Raw genomic sequence first — 23,012 nt, 5'->3', positions numbered from 1 at the left:
AAACTACAACCCGCACAGAACATAAGGGGTATAGTGAGCCTTAACACCAAAGAATTTTCATTAAAGTTGGATGGGAAAATGAAAAAACAAAAAAAATGTCACTAAAATGCTGGCATTACCCTAAATTTTTCATATTCACAAGGGAAAATAGGAAAAAAAGCCCCCCAAAATTTGTAAATTTGTTCTTCTGATTAAGAACATACCCCATATGTGGATGTAAAGTGCTCTGCGGGTGAACTACAATGCTCAGTAGAGAAGGAGTGCCATTGGGCTTTTGAAGATAAATTTTGTCCGGAATTGAAGGCCACGTGTGTTTACAAAGCCCCCATAGTACCAGAACAATGGACACCCCCCCCCCCACACATGTAATCCCATTTTGGACACTAAACCCCTCATGTAATGTAATAAGGGGGTACAGTGAGCATTTACACCCCACAGGTGTCTGACAGAATTTTGGAACAGTGGTCCATGAAAATGAAAAATGCATTTTTTCATTTGCACAGCCCACTGTTCCAAAGACCTGTCAAATGCCAGTGGGGTGTAAATGTTCACTGCACCCCTTATTAAATTCTGTGAGGGGGTGTAGTTTCCAAAATGGGTTCACATGTGGGAGGGTCCACTGTTCTGGCACCACGGGGGGCTTTGTAAACGCACATGGCCCCTGACTCCCATTCCAAACAAATTCTCTCTCCAAAAGCTCAATGGCGCTCCTCCTCTTCTGAGCATTGTAGTGCGCCATCTCCAGAGATCTTGAGACCAGAGAAGTAGATTGTCGATATTACTGATCAGTATTAAAAATCAAAAGATAGCTATTAACAGTTATAGTTTAATAATGGGAATAAGTATCTCCTCCAATAAAAAATTAATTCCCCCTCTTTTCCCATTTTACAAATAAAAATTTGTAAAAAAAAATAAAATAAATCAACATATTTGGCATAACAATGTCCAGAATAGTCCGAATTATTAAAATATAGTGTTAATGATTCCATATGGTGAACGGCATAAAACGTAAAAATTAAAAAAGTCCAATGCTGAATTGTGATCACATCCCGGGAAAAAAAATTAAAAATTAGTCATTAAAAATCACATGTACGCAAATGTGGTACCGATAAAAACAACAAATCACAGATTAAGTGCCAGTACAAGCATAACCATATGAATAAAACATGTCCAGGGGTTAAATGTGAGTGCAGGTGCAGTGAACATGAAAAATTCAGGACAACAGGTTTTCATTTTTGCGCTTAAGTTTTTTCCTCCTCACCTTCTAAAAATCATAACACAGACTCCTATGGGGCTGTTTTTTTTGCGCCACATATTGTACTTTGTAATGACATCAATCATTTCACCACAAAATCTACGGCAAAACTAGAAAAAAAATATTAGTGGGGCAAAATTGAAAAAAAAAACAAACACCATTTAGAATTTTTTTTTAGGGGCTTCCGATTCTACACAGTGCACTTTTCGGTAAAAAATGACACCTTGTTCTTTAGATCCATACAATTAAATTGATATCCAGCTTATTAAGGTTTGATTTTGTTTTACATTAAAAGTTATAACTGTTTGCACCAAAATTAGTACGTTTAAAATTGTCCTCTTCTGACCTCTATGACTTTTTCCGTATGCAGGGATGTATACGGAAAAAAATTAGCACTCATACAATTTAAAACGTACTTACATTGTTCAAAAAGTTAGATTTTTTTTTTAAACAGTACAAAAAAAGTAAAGCGTGTACCCAAACATTGACCCACAGTATAAAAAGAACATGTCAGTGTTATCATACACTTCACTGTGTAAAAATAAAAACTATCAAAAGTTGCAAAATTGCGGTTTACTTCTCAATTTCCTGCCGCAAATAATATATATACATTTTTTTAGTACCATATATTTTATGTTAAAATTAAAGGTTTCATTACAAAGTACAGTTGGTCGCAAAAGAAACAAACCCTCATATGGGTCTTTAGGTTGAACATTTTAAGATTTATGGCTCTTAGAAGGGGAGGAGGAAAAATTTTAAACATAAAAATGAAAATTTCCTGTGTCCTCAAGACCAAAAAGGGCTGTGACCCTGAAGGGGTTAAAACTGTAATCGTCAAATCCTTTGTAAACCCCCAGTATATAACTGTACATAGTGTAAGTAAAGTACAGTACAGCCATTACAATGGATACACATACACGTGATGTCATCTGCTGTGACATCACACATCAAACAGACTTTCTCCAGGGTAGAATCCAATCCCTAACACTTATTTCCTCGGTTCGGCGGGTGAACACGTTCTCCTACTAGACCTGCGCTTATTTTGCAAATTGAAGAGAATTTTGTCTATTTAGGCAAAAGGATCCTGTAGGGACGGCGACCATGAAGCTAAGAGGTAGGAATAATGAAAACTTCCAAAATTTCAGTTTATAAATGGATTTAACATGAATGTATTAGTGTAAAGTTAATATAGTAGAGTTCTGAATGCTTGGAGCGGGCGGTGGGGGTCGTGACATCACGGCCACGCCCCCTCAATGTAAGTCTATGGGAGGGGGTGTGGCGTGATGTCACGAGGGGCGTGGCTGTGACATTACGACCCTGTCACCCAGTGTTCTGAATAAAGGCTAGGTGCTGCACAGAGATCACTGGGGTCCCAGCTGCGGGACGCCGGCGATCAGACATCTTATCCCCTATCCTTTACATAGGGGATAAGATGTCTAGGGGCAGAGTACCCCTTTAAGTTTCTTACAGCAATTGGGTAAAGGTTTACTCCTGTGAGAAAAATGATTTTGTGTGAACACACACACACAGACATATATATATATATATATATATATACATAAATAAATGAATGAATATAGGTCTAATATATTGTATCCTGTCGCTATTTTGCAGATATCCCAGTTCTCTCTGTGCCTGTCGTGTGTCTCATACATTACGTGACGAGTTTCCTTTGGCGGTATACTAACCTATATCATTATAAGGTCACTCCACCATATTATGAGATCCATAAAATACCTGGGAAGAAGATTAAGCACCGTGGTCAGCGAGCAGATGTGGCTATTGACATGGCTTTAGGTGACAATTCAGACCCACATGAATCCAGGCACAGCGATCATGTGACAGTCACCATGGCGGATAACCAGATGGATTTACCAACAACCTCTGAAGATGCCTCGGAGCCCAAAGTGTCTTGGCTGCAGCGGACTTGGCAATATGCTAAAAGCAAACTGAAGTGGTCCAATTATGTATCCAATGTTTGGGTTGGAGCATGGGCCATGGCCAAATGGACAGTAACCGGCATGATGACCACATTCAAGATGCCATTTTACTTCCTACATACAAAGCTAAGAAGTATTACAGCAAAGGCCATTGACGATCAATGTGAACCAGTTTAACAAGACGGCTGATTGGGTCACACAAGATCTACATATGGTTGGGGGTGGGGGTGGGGAGGAGCCCGAAATGCAGCCACCTCCACGTGGTGGGCTCTGGGTCACTTGATACATTAACAAGTGAGCGAGGAGCTGCATAATTCAAGGCACATTTCCCATATTGGACATACAGCTTGTAATGGAGACAGAAGATATTGTCCACATGGATTTTGCACATAAGTGGGAAAACAAGCCCCCCTATTGGATGATTAAGGAATCAGAGATCTGTAGAAGGGGAGAGGTGGATTCCCAGGAATGGAGGATGACAATATAACTCTAGCATAATATCTCTGGATAAGTGGATATGGTAGAAACAATATCATTATTTTAATTACTATTATTATTAACCCCTTAACTCTTTGCGGACCCAGGGCGTATGGATACACCCTGGGTTTTTGATCGTTAAGTACCCAGGGCGTATACATACGCCCATGGGAATTCAGGTCCCCGCCGCGCATCGGTTGGGGACTGGACTGGGATGCCTCCTGAAATCATTCAGCAGGCATCCCATGCAACATGTCGCCAATTCTGGGTCATACGGGTCTATGGTGACCCGGAATATAAGGGGGATATCGGTTGTCCGAGACACCCACGATCCCCCTGAAGGAATAGGAGTGAGGTGGCAGGGGTGCCACCCCTCCTATCCCTACTATTGGTCATCAAGAAGCGACAACCAATAGCAAATCGGGGGCGGGGCGTTAACTTTTGGTTTCCCTGTTCTGCCCACCCACAGTAGGCTGGGCAGAATGGGGAAACTGACAGGGACCGCCGCCGAAGTTTAATTACTCATGGGCGGCGGTAGCAGGCGGCAATCGATGGGGGTGATCGGCGGCAGAAGAGGAGAAAGGCGATGCGGCTCCTTGGATCCTACGGAAGCTGGTGAGTTGCCTGGCAACATCTGGAGGTCTACAGTCTGAGACCACTATACAGTGGTCTCTAAACTGGAGCCCTCCAGATGTTGCAAAACTACAACTCCTAGCATGCCTACACAGCAGTTTGCTGTCTGGGCATGCTGGGATATGTAGTTTTGCAACATCTGGAGGGCCTCAGTTTGGAGATCACTGTACAGCGATCTCTTAAACTGTGACCCTCCAGCTGTTGCAAAACTACAAATCCCAGCATGCCCTTTGGTGATCAGTACATGCTGGGAATCGTAGTTTTGCAAAAGCTGGAGGCACACTGTTTGGAAAGTACTGAGTCAGGTCACAGAACCTAACTGAAGGTTTTCCAACCAGTGTGCCTCCAGCTATTGCTAAAGTACATCTCCCAGCATGCATGGTCTGTCAGTGCATGCTGGGAGTTGTAGTTTTGAAACAGCTGGAGGTTTGCCTCCCCATGTGAATGTACAGGGTACATTCACATGGGCGAGTTTACAGTGAATTTTCTGCTTCAAGTTTGAGCTGCGGCAAATTTTTCGCCACAGCCCAAACTCCTAGTGGGAAACTCAACGAAAACCTCCGCCAGTGCGAATGTACCCCAAAAACACTACACTACATAATAAAGGGTAAAACACTACATATACACCCCTTACACTGTCCCCCTCCCCCCCAATAAAAATGAGAAACTTATCGTATGGCCGTGTTTCCAAAACAGAGCCTCCAGCTGCTGCAAAACAACAACTCCCAGCATTTCCGGACAGCCACTGACTGTCCAGGCATGTTGGGAGTTTAGCAACAGCTGGAGGCACCCTGTTTGGAATCACTGGCGTGGGGGTCTTTTTCTCCTTTTACCCCTTATGAATAGGAAAAGTTGGGGGTTACACTAGCCTGTTAGTGTAAAAAAAAAAAAAAAATGTTTACACGAACCTGCTGGTGTTGCCCCCTACTTTTTATTTTCACAAGCAGTAAAAGGAAAAAAAGACCCCCAAAATTTGTAACGCAATTTCTCCTGAGCACGGAAATACCCCATATGTGGCCGTAAAATTTTCTGCGGACGCACAGCAGGGCTCAGGAGTGAGAGCGCACTATGTACATTTGAGGTCTAATTTGGTGATTTGCACAGGGGTGGCTGATTTTACAGCGGCTCATTTTGGAAACTACACCCCTCATGGAACGTAACAAAGGGTACAGTGAGCCTTAACACCCCACAGGTGTTTGAAAATTTTTCATTAAATTTGGATGGGAAAATGAGAAAAAAAAACTAAACATAATATGCTGGTGTTAACCTAAATTTTTCATTTTCACAAGGGAAAATATGAAAAAGCCCCCCAAAATTTGTAACCCCATTTCTTCTGAGTAAGAACATACCCCATATGTGGATGTAAAGTGCTCTGCGGGTGAACTACAATGCTCAGAAGAGAAGGAGCACCATTGGGCTTTTTAAAGATAAATTTTGTCCGGAATTGAAGGCCACATGTGTTTACAAAGCCCCCATAGAGCCAGAACAATGGAACCCTCCCACATGTGACCCTATTTTGGAAACTACACCCCTCACATAATGTAATAAGGGGTACAGTGAGCATTTACGCCCCACAGGTGTCTGACAGATTTTTGGAACAGTGGTCCTTGAAAATGAAAATTGTAATTTTTCATTTGCACAGCTCACTGTTCCAAAGATCTGTCAAACGCCAGTGGGGTGTAAATACTGGGTCTTCAATTTTCTCCTTAAACTTACAGCTATTTCTGTGAAACACCTAAAGGGTTAACAAACATTCTGAATATAATTTTGTACACTTTGATGGGTGCAGTTTTTATAATGGGGTAATTTATGGGGTATTTCTAATATGAAGACCCCTCAAATCCACTTCAAATCTGAACTGGTCCCTGAAAAATTCAGATTTTGAAAATTTTGAGAAAAATTTGAAAATTGCTGCTGAACTTTGAAGCCCACTGATGTCTTCCAAAAGTAAAAAAAAAAAACATGTCAACTTTATGATGCAAACATGAAGAGATTGTATATGTGAATCAACATATAATTTATTTGGTATGTCTATTTTCCTCACAAGCAGAGAGCTTCAAGGTTAAAAAAAAAGCAACATTTTCAAATTTTGGAATTTTTTACCAAGAAATGATGTAAGTATCGACGAAAACTTACCACTATGATAAAGTAGAATATGTCACGAAAAAACTATCTCTGAATCAACTTCATAAGTAAAAGCATTCCAGAGTTAGTAATGCTTAAAGTGACAGTGGTCAGATGTGCAAAAAATGCTCTGGTCCCATCCACCGTCCTCAGAAATAAAAAAAGTATTAAAAACATACTATGCCGCACCATGAATATCCGTACTCTGGGGACTTTTTTGCTCAATTTTGAGCCCACATTTTGTGACGTTGTCAGACCAGAGAAGTAGATTGTCGATATTACCGATCAGTATTAATTGATCGTCCTAATCAGCGAGTACTTGCCGCGTTAGATGAGCCGGCTCGTCCTGAAGCTAAACTGTCACAGCATGTAAACATGGAAACATGCTGTGACATTGAAGTGACTTCAGCTTTCATAGACAGCTGATCATCACAGACATCGTCCGCGGGTCTCCCCATGGCTGGCCTGGCCCCCTGATTGTTGTGATTGGTCAATCAATCCAGATTGACCAATCACAGCAGAGGCAGTTGAAAAAAACTGCCTTTCACAGCTCCGATCTCCTCAGTGTAGGGAGATCTGTGAGGAGATTGGAGCTGTGTGAGCTCTGTGTGAAATAAAACATCAAACAGACCCCTATAACCCCCCCATACCCATCCTAGTGCTCCTGTCTAGGGGACATCAGCTGTCTTGGACATCTGATTGTCACCATGCAGTGATTTCTGTAAACTGTAAGCCTCCTTATGTTGCTAAACTACAACTCCCAGCATGCCCAGACAGCTGTTGGCTGTCAGGGCATGCTGGGATTTGTAGTTTTGAAACATCTGGAGGGCCACAGTTTGGAGATCACTGTGCAATGATCTCTAAACTGAGGCCCTCCAGATGTTGCAAAACTACAACTCCCAGCATGCACGAACAGCAAACTGCTGACTTGTCATGCTGGAAGTTATAGTTGCGTGTGTGGTAAGTCTCAGGGGTAGGGGTAGTACAGTCAGGGATTTGCTTTGGTATATCAGGGGTTAATGATAACCCTATAGTTGGTGACGCCAGGCTGAGGGCTTGTATGTTGAGATGACTCTCCAGCCTATCGCCGCCCTTCCCAGTAACGATAGGTGCATAAGAATAAAGACTGAAGGTCCACAGAGTCCTAGGGACTCTGGCTATGGGGACCTAAAAACAGGTACCGTATAGGATGCGGTACCGGGACACCACACGCAGTGGCGTCTCCAGCTTTCAAATTTTGGGGGGGCACACTGGGGGCCAGGACAAAAGTAGGGGGGGCAATTATAACAACACCACATTTATACATTGCACGTGCAAATTATATCCAAGCCAAGGGCAGCATCGGGGGACCATGAAGATCTCATTGACTTTAAAGGCAGCTTCAGCAGGTGTCTACGTGGAGAAGAAGTGACATGTCACTTATTTTTTGGCCAGTTCCCTGTCAAACATTAACATAAGTAATATATGTGTAGATAGAAGCGTGCTGGCACTACCTGTATTGTGTGGTTCACAAAAAATACGTTGGTCCTATAATCCGGACTCTAAAGTATCAGACAGCACAGGCTTGTAATATGGTGGTGCTCATGTAATATAGGTAAAGACAGTTCATCCAATCACAATGATGTAGAAAAATTACAGGCAGCTCACCAATCTTTTGCAAGACTTCATGCTTAAGGGTGCATTCCCACGTGGTGTATTTTGCTGCATATTTGCTGCATATTTGGTGCTGCGTATTTTCCTACCCATTGACTTCAACAGGGAAAATAAAATACGCAGCAGCAAATACGCCGTGTGGGAACGTACCCTTAATTCCAGGGTGTGCAGGCAAAGCGGCTCCATGACGCACCGGTGAGCTAGACGCTAGTGCGAACAATGACCTGTATACTGAGACTAATATTACAAATAATATCAGTATACAAGGAGGAATATTATCACCATACATATTACCATCATACTGTAACTGACCAAATCCTGTATACTGAGACCAATATTACCAATAATACCAGCATACAGGGAGGAAATATTGTCATCATACATATTATGGTCATACTGTTACTGACACCAATATTACTGATAATACCAGTACAAAAATACCAATACTCCCACATACACTGGCCTTATAGTGGTAGATACCAGCTGTACACATCACCGTGTGTATTATCCCTGTACTGTGACATCACTGTGTATATCATCCCTGTACTGTGACATCACTGTGTGTATTATCCCTGTACTGTGACATCACTGTGTATATTATCCCTGTACTGTGACATCACTGTGTGTATTATCCCTGTACTGTGACATCACAGTGTGTATTATCCCTGTACTGTGACATCACTGTGTATTATCCCTGTACTGTGACATCACTGTGTATTATCCATGTGCTGTGACATCACTGTGTGTATTATCCCTGTACTGTGACATCACTGTGTATTATCCCTGTACTGTGACATCACTGTGTGTATTATCCCTGTACTGTGACATCACTGTGTATTATCCATGTGCTGTGACATCACTGTGTATATTATCCCTGTACTGTGACATCACTGTGTATTATCCCTGTACTGTGACATCACTGTATGTATTATCCCTGTACTGTGACATCACTGTGTATTATCCCTGTACTGTGACATCACTGTGTATATTATCCCTGTACTGTGACATCACTGTGTGTATTATCCCTGTACTGTGACATCACATTGTGTATTATCCCTGTACTGTGACATCACTGTGTATTATCCATGTGCTGTGACATCACTGTGTATATTATCCCTGTACTGTGACATCACTGTGTATTATCCCTGTACTGTGACATCACTGTATGTATTATCCCTGTACTGTGACATCACTGTGTATTATCCCTGTACTGTGACATCACTGTATGTATTATCCCTGTACTGTGACATCACTGTGTGTATTATCTAGGGATTGACCGATATCGTTTTTTTAGGGCCGATACCGATAATCGGTGCAGGTTAGGGCCGATAGCCGATAACTTATACCGATATTCCGGTATAAGTTATCGGCTATTTAACCCCCTGCGACATTGCTGCAGATCATTGATTTAAAGCGGGCGCTTTAAATCAATGATCTGCAGTGGCTTTTGCGGGGCCGCTGCCATAGGCCGCCGCCACAACCCGCTTCTCTCCCCCTACCTGTCAGGGTGGTCCGGGCCATCCATCCTTCCTTCCTGTAGTGTCCGGGGGCGTTCCGGGTGAAGAGTGAACCGGTCCGGGCTGTCCTTCTCCGGCGGTCATCTTCTCCACTCCGGGCAGGCTCCGGCCTAGTACGCTGCATAGACGCCGCTGCGCAGTGACGCCCGTGTGCAGCGACACACCTGACGTCACGGCGTAGCTGCGTCTATGCAGTGTACTAGGCCGGAGCCTGCCCGGAGTGGAGAAGATGACCGCCGGAGAAGAAGGACAGCCCGGACCGGTTCACTCTTCACCCGGAACGCCCCCGGACACTACAGGAAGGAAGGATGGATGGCCCGGACCACCCCCATTACGGGTAAGTTTAATTTTTTTATTGACTCAGAGGGTGGGGGAGGGGCCCGACCGGTATAGCGGTATGGGCAAAAATCCATACCGGTATACCGCCCAGCATCACGGTGGGGGGGTGCGACGCGGTGGGTCGGGGGTGCGGTGCGGCGGGTCGAGGGAGTGGCAGTCGCGGTGCGGGGGGCGGGGAATTATCGGCTTATCGGCAAGGTAATTGCCGATACCGATAATGCCCAAAATCGTGATTATCGGCCGATAATATCGGCCATACCGATAATCGGTCGATCCCTAGTATTATCCCTGTACTGTGACATCACTGTGTGTATTATCCCTGTATTGTGACATCACTGTGTGTATTATCCCTGTACTGTGACATCACTGTGTGTATTATCCCTGTACTGTGATATCACTGTGTATTATCCCTGTACTGTGACATCACTGTGTATTATCCCTGTACTGTGACATCACTGTGTGTATTATCCCTGTGCTGTGACATCAATGTGTGTATTATCCCTGTACTGTGATATCACTGTGTATTATCCCTGTACTGTGACATCACTGTGTGTATTATCCCTGTACTGTGACATCACTGTGTGTATTATCCCTGTACTGTGACATCACTGTGTGTATTATCCCTGTACTGTGACATCACTGTGTGTATTATCCCTGTACTGTGACATCACTGTGTGTATTATCCCTGTACTGTGACATCACTGTGTGCATTATCCCTGTACTGTGACATCACTGTGTGTATTATCCCTGTACTATGACATCACTTTGTGTATTATCCCTGTACTGTGACATCACTGTGTGTATTATCCCTGTACTGTGATATCACTGTGTATTATCCCTGTACTGTGACATCACTGTGTGTATTATCCCTGTACTGTGATATCACTGTGTATATTATCTCTGTACTGTGACATCACTGTGTGTATTATCCCTGTACTGTGACATCACTGTGTGTATTATCCCTGTACTGTGACATCACTGTGTGTATTATCTCTGAACTATAACATCACTGTGTGTTATCTCTATACTGCAACATCAGTGTTGATACTTACACTGCACTGTGACATCACTGTATATATTAAGCCTGTATACCCTAATGTCACTGTACATATTTACATTGCACTGCGAGTGACAATACAGGGTAAATATGCACAGTGACATCACAGTTCAGAGTTAATATGTACAGTGACATCACAGTTTAGAGTTAATATAAACAGTAATGTCTCTGTACAGGGACAATAAACAGTTTTGCCACTACAGGGTTAATAAACGCAGTGTTGTCACAGTAGAGGGTAACTATACAGTGATGTCATTGTACCGGGAAAATACCGATAATCGGTGCAGGTTAGGGCCGATAGCCGATAACTTATACCGATATTCCGGTATAAGTTATCGGCTATTTAACCCCCTGCGACACCGCTGCAGATCATTGATTTAAAGCGGGTGCTTTAAATCAATGATCTGCAGTGGCTTTTGCGGGGCCATAGGCTGCCGCCACAACCCGCTTCTCTCCCCCTACCTGTCAGGGTGGTCCGGGCCATCCATCCTTCCTTCCTGTAGTGTCCAGGGACGTTCCGGGTGAAGAGTGAACCGGTCCGGGCTGTCCTTCTTCTCCGGCGGTCATCTTCTCCACTCCGGGCAGGCTCCGGCCTAGTACGCTGCATAGACGCCGCTGCGCAGTGACGCCCGTGTGCAGCGACGCACCTGACGTCACGGCGTAGCTGCGTCTATGCAGTGTACTAGGCCGGAGCCTGCCCGGAGTGGAGAAGATGACCGCCGGAGAAGAAGGACAGCCCGGACCGGTTCACTCTTCACCCGGAACGCCCCTGGACACTACAGGAAGGAAGGATGGATGGCCCAGACCACCCCCATTACGGGTAAGTTTAATTTTTTTATTGACTCGGAGGGTGGGGGAGGGGCCCGACCGGTATAGCGGTATGGGCAAAAATCCATACCGGTATACCGCCCACCATCACGGTGGGGGGGGGGGGGTGCGACGCGGTGGGTCGGGGGTGCGGTGCGGCGGGTCGAGGGGGTGGCAGTCGCGGTGCGGGGGGCGGGGAATTATCGGCTTATCGGCAAGGTAATTGCCGATACCGATAATGCCCAAAATCGTGATTATCGGCCGACAATATCGGCCATACCGATAATCGGTCGATCCTTAGTATTATCCCTGTACTGTGACATCACTGTGTGTATTATCCCTGTACTGTGACATCACTGTGTGTATTATCCCTGTACTGTGACATCACTGTGTGTATTATCCCTGTACTGTGATATCACTGTGTAATATCCCTGTACTGTGACATCACTGTGTGTATTATCCCTGTGCTGTGACATCACTGTGTGCATTATCCCTGTACTGTGATATCACTGTGTATTATCCCTGTACTGTGACATCACTGTGTGTATTATCCCTGTGCTGTGACATCACTGTGTGTATTATCCCTGTACTGTGACATCACTGTGTGTATTATCCCTGTACTATGACATCACTTTGTGTATTATCCCTGTACTGTGACATCACTGTGTGTATTATCCCTGTACTGTGACATCACTGTGTGTATTTTTCCTGTACTGTGACATCACTGTGTGTATTATCCCTGTACTGTGATATCACTGTGTATTATCCCTGTACTGTGACATCACTGTGTGTATTATCCCTGTACTGTGACATCACTGTGTATATTATCTCTGTACTGTGACATCACTGTGTGTATTATCCCTGTACTGTGACATCACTGTGTGTATTATCCCTGTACTGTGACATCACTGTGTGTATTATCTCTGAACTATAACATCACTGTGTGATATCTCTATACTGCAACATCACTGTTGATACTTACACTGCACTGTGACATCACTGTATTTATTAAGCCTGTATACCCTAATGTCACTGTACATATTTACCTTGCACTGCGAGTGACAATACAGGGTAAATATGCACAGTGACATCACAGTTCAGAGTTAATATATACAGTGACATCACAGTTTAGAGTTAATATAAACAGTAATGTCTCTGTACAGGGACAATAAACAGTTTTGCCACTACAGGGTTAATAAACGCAGTGTTGTCACAGTAGAGGGTAACTATACAGTGATGTCATTGTACCGGGAAAATATACACAGTGAAGTCAGCGTTCAAGAATAATAAACTGTGATGTCACTACAGGGTTGTTATACACAGTGACATCAAATTACAGGATGAAGCACAGTGATGTCACAGTTTATTATGAAGCACAGTGATGTCACAGTTTATTATGAAGCACGGTGATGTCACAGTTTATTATGAAGCACGGTGATGTCACAGTTTATTATGAAGCACGGTGATGTCACAGTTTATTATGAAGCACGGTGATGTCACAGTTTATTATGAAGCACGGTGATGTCACAGTTTATTATGAAGCACAGTGATGTCACAGTTTATTATGAAGCACGGTGATGTCACAGTTTATTATGAAGCACGGTGATGTCACAGATTATTATGAAGCACGGTGATGTCACAGTTTATTATGAAGCACGGTGATGTCACAGTTTATTATGAAGCACGGTGATGTCACAGTTTATTATGAAGCACGGTGATGTCACAGTTTATTATGAAGCACGGTGATGGCACAGTTTATTATGAAGCACGGTGATGTCACAGATTATTATGAAGCACAGTGATGTCACAGTTTATTATGAAGCACGGTGATGTCACAGATTATTATGAAGCACGGTGATGTCACAGTTTATTATGAAGCACGGTGATGTCACAGTTTATTATGAAGCACGGTGATGTCACAGTTTATTATGAAGCACGGTGATGTCACAGATTATTATGAAGCACGGTGATGTCACAGTTTATTATGAAGCACGGTGATGTCACAGTTTATTATGAAGCACAGTGATGTCACAGTTTATTATGAAGCACGGTGATGTCACAGTTTATTATGAAGCACGGTGATGTCACAGTTTATTATGAAGCACGGTGATGTCACAGTTTATTATGAAGCACGGTGATGTCACAGTTTATTATGAAGCACAGTGATGTCACAGTTTATTATGAAGCACGGTGATGTCACAGTTTATTATGAAGCACGGTGATGTCACAGTTTATTATGAAGCACGGTGATGTCACAGATTATTATGAAGCACGGTGATGTCACAGTTTATTATGAAGCACGGTGATGTCACAGATTATTATGAAGCACAGTGATGTCACAGTTTATTATGAAGCACGGTGATGTCACAGAGACTAAAGAATGTACGTATGATAAAGATGGCGGGATGCTATTGAAACGTCACACATACATGGGGGAATAAAACACTTGGATAATGTAGATTAATAGATAGATTTGAGATAGATAGATATGAGATAGATAGATAGATAGATAAGTGTATCCCAATCAGGGGGCCTCTAGCTATTCCAAAACGACAACTCCCAGCATGTCTTTGGCTGTATGGGCATACTGGGAGTTGTAGTTTTGCAACAGCTGGAGGCCTCCTGGTTGGGAAACACTGATCTATCTATCTATCTATCTATCTATCAATCATCTATCTATCTATCTATCCAGACAAAGAATAAGTCAGCCAGCACTTTAGTTGATACCAAACTATTATATGGACCTGGCCTACAGGTGCATGTTACTAGGCTAGATATACAGCAACAAAAGAATGCAGCAGCACACTGCCAGCACAAGGATATAGGTGAAACATGAACATGCAGATAAAACATGGAGAGCTATACAGCTATGGTGTAATAGATGCAAATGTGAAACTATGAGATAGTGAGGCACTTAGCTCGCAAATAGCTGTATAGCTCTCCATGTTTTAACTGCATGTTCATGTTTCACCTATATCCTTGTGCTGGCAGTGTGCTGCTGCATTCTTCTGTTGCTGTATATCTAGCCTAGTAGCGTGCACCTGTAGGCCAGGTCCAAATAATAGTTTGGTATCAACTAAAGTGCTGGCTGACTTATTCTTTGTCTGTATTGCACATACGGGGGAGTGGCTACCTCCATGTTGGCCTTGCACCCCACCCACCTCTATCAGGTGTGTATATAAGGTGTCTTGGATGTTCCAGACCCTGCCATGCTTACTGAACTGTTCACACAGAGGCATATTCACAGTGTAGGGTCCGTCCCAAGGAGGCCACCTTATCGCGGTGGGACGGTCCAAGCTATTTGACCGCCGGCGGAGACAAATTTGCGGGCTAAGTGCCTCACTATTTCATCGTTTCACATTTGCATCTATTACACCATAGCTGTATAGCTCTCCATGTTTTATCTGCATGTTCATGTTTCACCTATATCCTTGTGCTGGCAGTGTGCTGCTGCATTCTTCTTTTGCTGTATATCTATCTATCCATCTATCTCCTATCTATCTATCGCTCCATCTCTCTATATCCATCTTTCTATTTATCTATCTATCTATCTTTCTATTTATCTATCTATCTTTCTCATATCTATCTCATATAGATGAGAGATAGATGAGATATAGATAGATAGATGAAAGATAGATAGATATGAGAGATAGATAGATAGATGAAATATAGATAGATAGATACATAAATAGATGGATATATAGATAGATATGAGATAGATAGAAAGATACATAAATAGATGATAGATAGATAGATAGATAGATACTATCTCTTTCTATCTATCTATCTATCTAAAACAAATAAAAACGGCACAAACAAAATCCAGAGATTAGAGAGAAGTCGGGGTGCCCGCATACTTGGAACCTGGGTCCACTGGTTCTTCAATCCAGACAAAGAACAATGGGGGAGATTTATCAAAACCTGTCCAGAGGAAAAGTTGCCCAGTTGCCCATAGCAACCAATCAGCTCACTTCTTTCATTTTTGAAAAGGCCTCTGAAAAATGAAAGAAGTGATCTGATTGGTTGCTATGGGCAACTGGGCAACTTTTCCTTTGCACAGCTTTTGATAAATCTCCCCCAATATGATGCAGCATAGTCTATGCACATGATGGAATAAACCACCATTTTCTGCAAACCTGTGGCGTGCTGCATCATATTGTTCTTTATCTATCTATCTATCTATCTATCTCCTATCTATCTATATCATACCCATCTATCTATATCATATCCATCTATCTCCTATCTATCTATATCATATCTATCTATCATCTATTTATCTATCTTTCTATCTATCTCATATCTATCTATATATCCATCTATTTATGTATCTATCTATCTATATATCATCTATCTATCTCTCATATCTATCTATCTTTCATCTATCTCTCATCTATCTGAGATAGATATGAGATAGATAGATAAATAGAAAGATAGATACATAAATAAATGGATAGATAGATATGAGATAGATAGATAAATAGAAAGATAGATAGATAAATAGATGGATAGATAGATAGATATTAGATAGATATGAGATAGATAGATATTATATAGATAGATAGACATGAGATAGATAGATAGATGAATAGGAGATAGATGGATAGATAGATAATAGATGATTGATTGATTGATAGATCAGTGTTTCCCAACTAGGGGGGCCTCCAGCTGTTGCAAAACTACAACTCTGAGTATGCTCATAAGGCCAAAGGAATGCTGGGAGTTGTAGTTTTGCAACAGCTGGAGGCCCCCTGGTTGGGAAACTGATCTATCTATCTATCTATCTTTCTCCTATCTATCTATATCATATAAATTTATCTATATCATATCCATCTATCTATATCATATCCATCTATCTATATCATATCCATCTATCTCCTATCTATCTATCTATCTAATCTTTCTATCATCTATCTATCTGTCTATATCATATCTATGTATCTATCATCTATATATCTATCTGTCTATCTATCATCTATCTATCTATATCATATCTATGTATCTATCATCTATCTATCGATCTGTCTATCTATCATCTATCTATCTATATCATATCTATGTATCTATCATCTATCTATCGATCTGTCTATCTATCATCTATCTATCCATCTATTTATGTATCTTTCTATATATCATCTCTCTATCTATATATCATCTATTTATCTATCTATCTATCTCATATCTATCTATCTATCTATATATTTATGTATCTATCTATATATCATCTATCTACCTATCTATCTCTCATATCTATCTCTCATCTATCTGAGTTAGATAGATAGATATGAGATAGATAGATAGATAGATAGATAGATAGATAGATATGAGAAAGATAGATAGATAGACAGATAGATAGAAAGTTAGATGCATGGATGGATGGATAGATATGAGATAGATGATAGATAGATAGATGATAGATAGATTGATAGATAGATAGATCAGTGTTTCCCAACCTGGGGGCCTCCAGCTGTTGCAAAACTACAACTCCCAGTATGCTCATAAAGCCAAAGGAATGCTGGGAGTTGTAGTTTTGCAACAGCTGGAGGCCCCCTGGTTGGGAAACACTGAACTACCTCCCACTGTCTCCCGAACTACAACTTTCCCCCTCTCCCCCAAGCAAGTTACTTACTTTAAAAGGGCAGCATGAGCAGTGGGCACTGGGCAGGTAAGTCTTCCATACTGGTGGTGTCCGGGCCTGTATACACACAGCGGGCCTGCTCCACAAGGTCCAGTATACAGGGGAGTGAGAGAGGGGGAGGAGCTTCCTGTCTGCTCTTCCCAGTCTGCATAGCGCGGCCCCTGCGTGGTGACAGGGCTGCAGGCTGAAGGTTTATTTAAAAAAAGGATGCCCCTTACTGGTGAACTAGCGGTACCCCCCTGATGGCCATGAGAGCTGCTAGTGACCTACTGCTGCTAGGGGGGCACAAGGGGGGGCCAATCATGATGTAGGGGGGGGCTGTGGCCCCCTCTGCCCCCCCCCCCCCCCTAGCGACGCCACTGAACACGTGCCTCAAGCTGTTGCATAACTAGAACTCCCAGCATGCGCTTTAGCCATCAGTGCATGCTGGGAGTTGTAGTTTTGCCACAGCTGGAGGCCCACTGGTGAGGAAAACCGTGTTAGGGAACAAACTCAGTGCTTCCCCACCAGGGTGCCTCCAGCTGTTGCAAAACTACAACTCCCAGCATGCACTGACAGACCGTGCATGCTGGGAGTGTTCGTTTTGTAACAGCTGGAGGCACCCTGGTGGGGAAGCACTGAGTTTGTCTGTTCCCTAACACGGTTTTCCTCACCAGTGGGCCTCCAGCTATGGCAAAACTACAACTCCCAGCATGCACGGTCTGTGAGTCCATGCTGAGAGTTGAAGTTTTGCAACAGCTGGAGGTTTGACCCCCCCCCCCTAATGTGAACGTACAGGGTACATTCACACGAGCTGGGGTTTACAGTAAGTTTCCCGCTACAAATTTGAGCTGCATAAAATTTTCCACCGCAGCTCAAACTCCCAGCGGAAAACTCACTATGAACCCCTGCCCGTGTGAATATACCCTAAAAACCCTACACTACGCTACCACAAAATAAAGAGTAATACACTACATATACCCTTACACAGTGTAAACCCCCCCCCCCCCCTATAAAAATTCAAAACGTCTGGTACGGCACTGTTTGCAAAAAGGAGCCTCCGGCTGTTGCAAAACAACAGCTTCCAGCATTGCCGGACACCCATTGACTGACCAGGCATGCTGGGAGTTTTGCCACAGCTGGAGGCACCCTGTTTGGGAAACACTGCTGTAGGGTATTTATGGTAGCAGAGTCAATTGTAATGCTTGCATCCGGGTCCTCCCCTATGCAAATCCCTAATTTAGTCCTCAAATGCGCATGGCGCTCTCTCAGTTTGGAGCCCTGTCATATTTCAAGGAAACGGTTTAGGGACACATATGGGGTATTTCCGTACTCGGGAGAAATTGCGTTACAAATTTTGGGGGCTTTTTCTAATTTTACCACTTATAAAATGGAAAAGTTGGGGTCTACACCAGTATGTTTTTTTACACTAACATGCTGGTGTTGTCTCATACTTTTTATTTTCAAAAAAGACCCCCAAAATTTGTACAGAAATACCCCATATGTGGGCGTACAATGCTCTGCGGATGCACAACAAGGCTCAGGAGTGAGAGCGCACTATGTACATTTGAGGCCTAAATTGGTGATTTGCACAGGTGGCTGATAGTTGCAACGGTTCTGACATAAACACACAAAAAAAAAAAAAAAAACACATGTGACCCCATTTTGGAAACTGCATCCCTCATGGAACATAACAAGGGGTATAACAATCTAATTTTTCACTTTCAAGTCCAACTTCAATGCAAACCTGTCAAACACCTGTGAGGTGTTAAGGTTCGCTGTACCCCTTGTTACGTTCCTGGAGGGGTGTCGTTTCCCAAATAGTGTGCCATGTGTTTTTTTTTTGCTGTTCTGACACCATGGGGGCTTGCTAAATGCAACATGCCCCCCAAAAACCATTTCAGCAATATTCACCCTCTAAAATCCCACAGTTGCTCTTTCCCTTTTGAGCCATGTTGTGGGCCCACAGAGCACTTTGCGTCAATATATGAGGTATTTCCATACTCAAGAGAAGTTGGGCTACAAATTTTGTGGGACTTTTTCTCCTAAGAACCCTTACAAAAATGTAAAAAAAATTTGGGCTACATGAACATGTTAGTATAAAAAATGGAAATCTTAATTTTTCTCCTCCACTTTGCTGCTGTTCCTGTGAAACACCTAAAGGGTTAACAAACTTTCTTAATGGCATTTGAATACTTTGAGGGGGTGCAGTTTCTACAATGGGGTCATTTGTGGTATATTTCTCACAGAAAGGCCCCTCAAAATCCACTTCAGACTTGACTGGTCCTGAAAAATTCTGATTTTTAATTTTTCGTGAAAATTTGGTAAAAATGCTGCTATACTTTGAAGCCCTCTAATGTCTTAAAAAAGTAAAAACATGAAAACTTTACGATGCAAACATAAAGTAGACATATTCGGGGACATTTATCATTGTTGCTTTGGTAATCGAGTTCTGTTGGCATTTTTTTCTTGCTTTTGGTTTTGCTTTTGTGTGACACATTTATTAAACTACCACAGGGGGTTGATAAATTTGGCTTACATAAGCAAAAACCAATAAATCACTTTTAAATACCATTTTTTTTTTGCACACATAAGCAAAAACCGATAAATGACTACAGAACACAATTTTTCAGCTTTGAATTTTTATATATATATATATATATATTATATATATATATATATATACACACACACACACACACACACACACACACACACACACACACACACACACACACACCGTATATACTCGAGTATAAGCCGACCCGAATATAAGCCGAGGCCCTAATTTCACCCCAAAATCCCAGGAAAAGTTATTTACTCAATACATCATCCCCCCTGTCATCATCCAGACCCCCGTCATTAACACCCCCTTCATCATCACCGCCTGTCATCATCCCCCCTTCATCATCACCGCCTGTCATCATTCAAACTTCATCATCACCGCCTGTCATCATCCCCCCTTCATCATCACCGCCTGTCATCATTCAAACTTCATCATCACCGCCTGTCATCATCCCCCCTTCATCATCACCGCCTGTCATCATTCAAACTTCATCATCACCGCCTGTCATCATTCCCCCTTCATCATCACCGCCTGTCATCATTCAAACTTCATCATCACCGCCTGTCATCACCCCCCCTTCATCATCCCCTTGTCATCATCCCACACCCCCCCCTTCATCATCCCCTTGTCATCATCCCCTTGTCATCATCCCCACCCCCTTCATCATCCCCTTGTCATCATCCCCTTGTCATCAGCCCCCCCCCACCTTCACCTTAACCGCTTGTCAAAGTCTGATACAGTGGTCTTCTGCGGACCTCCAGAGGTTTCAAAACAACAACTCCCAGCAAGCCCGGGCAGCCATCGGCTGTCCGGGCTTGCTGGGAGTTGTAGTTTTGAAACCTCTGGAGGTCCGCAGGTTGAAGACCACTGCGGCCTTCAATATCATCTAGCCCCCCCTCTCACCCCCTTTAGTTCTGTACTCCGGGCTGCCATCTTCACCGGGGGGGCCTCTTCTCCGCGCTTCGGGCCCGAAATAGAGGCGTTGCCTTGATGACGACGCAGACGGACGTTGGTAATGAACGTCCCCCTGCATTGTCGTCAAGGCAATGTGACTATTCCGGGCCCGAAGCGCGGAGAAGAGGCCCCCCCCCGGTGAAGATGGCAGCTCGGAACCACTATCCCACCGGACGACCTCCCACCGGACAGTCCTGCAGCACCGGACCAGCGGAGCACCGTCCCGCCGAGCGGAGGTGAGTACAGAACTAAAGGGGGTGAGAGGGGGGCTGGATGATGTCGAAGGCCGCAGTGGTCTTCAACCTGCGGACCTCCAGAGGTTTCAAAACTACAACTCCCATCAAGCCTGGACAGCCGATGGCTGCCCGGGCTTGCTGGGAGTTGTAGTTTTGAAACATCTGGAAGTCCGCAGGTTGAAGACCACTGAGGGCGGAGAGGTCACTCGAGTATAAGCCGAGGGGGGTGTTTTCAGCACGAAAAATCGTGCTGAAAAACTCGGCTTATACTCGAGTATATACGGTATGTATGTTTTTTTTTTTTACCCTTTTTACCACTTTTTTTTTTACCCTAAATGTACTAATTAATTTTTTTTCTTCTCATTTCAGATCCGTGTATCTTGTGGATTACTTTAGATTCAGGGGAGTGCAGTGATTAGCATTTTTTTGGTTTAATGTTAATAAAATGGTGAATGAGGACTTTTGGGGGAGTGTTTTTTTGGAATACATTTTTTTTTAAATGTGTTGTTTTTTTTTATTTACTTGGCAGGCTTAGTAGTGGAAGCAGTATTATAGACAGAGTCCATTATTAAGCTGAGGCTTAGCATTAGCCCCCAAAACAGCTAGCGCTAACCCCCAATTATTTCCCCGTTACCCACCACCACAGGGGTGCTTGGAGGAGCCGGTACCACCAGGCCCAGAGGCTCAAATATGGCGCTCCTGGGCCTAGGCGGTAACAGGCTGGTGTTATTTAGGCTTGGGAGGGCCAGTAACAATGGTCCTTGCCCACCCTGGTAACATCAGGCTGTTGCTGCTTGGTTGGTATTTGGATAAAAATAGGGGGAACCTTATCTTTGTTTTGCATGAATAATTATAAAAAAAATAAAATAAACGCATAGGGTTCCCCCTATTTTTATTTTCAGCCAAATACCAACCAAGCAGCAACAGCCTGATGTTACCAGGGTGGGCGAGGACCATTGTTACTGGCCCTCCCCAGCCTAATTAATGCCAGCCCGTTACCGCCTAGGCCCAGGAGCGCCATATTTGATGCTCCGGGCCTATTGGTACCGGCTCTTCCCGGCACCCCTGTGGCGGTGGGTACCGGGGTAATAATTGAAGGTTACGCTAGCTGTGTTGGGGGCTAACACTAAGCATAGGCTTAGTAATGGATTCCGTCTATTAGACTAAGCCTTTCAAGTAATTAAAAAAAAAAAAAACACAACACGTTTCAAAAAATTTTATTCCAAAAAACACTCTCATTAACATTAAACAGGTTTAAAAAAGACGCTGGTCATTGAAGCAGTCCACCAAATCCGAAATAGTCCACAGGATACATGGATCTGAAATGAGGAGAAAAAAAGAAAAATAGGTTAATACATTTATTGTCACCCGTCCGCGCCTGACTACAACTCCCAGCATGCCCTTACAGTAAGAGCATGCTGGGAGTTGTAGGGGGGGGTGACAATCTCCCGCACCACATGACTACAACTCACAGCATGCCCTTACAGTAAGGATATGCTGGGAGTTGTAGTCATGTGGTGCGGGAGATTGTTACCCCCGCCCCCCCCCCCACACACACACTACAACTCCCAGCATATCGTTATTGTAAGGACATGCTGGGAGTTGTATTTGTGCGGCAGAGGGCAGATGACAGGCTTGTCACCCGCCCCCCTACAACTCCCAGCATGCCCTTACAGTAAGGATATGCTGGGAGTTGTAGTGTGTGTGTGGGGGGGGGGGGGGCAGGGGTAACCATCTCCCGCACCACATGACTACAACTCCCAGCATATCCTTACTGTAAGGGCATGCTGGGAGTTGTAGGGGGGCAGGTGAAAAGCCTGTCACCTGCCACACAACTACA

The sequence above is a fragment of the Hyla sarda genome, chromosome 2 (assembly GCF_029499605.1).
Source record: "Hyla sarda isolate aHylSar1 chromosome 2, aHylSar1.hap1, whole genome shotgun sequence".
Taxonomy (NCBI): Eukaryota; Metazoa; Chordata; class Amphibia; order Anura; family Hylidae; genus Hyla; species Hyla sarda.
This window is presented reverse-complemented; position numbering follows the sequence as displayed.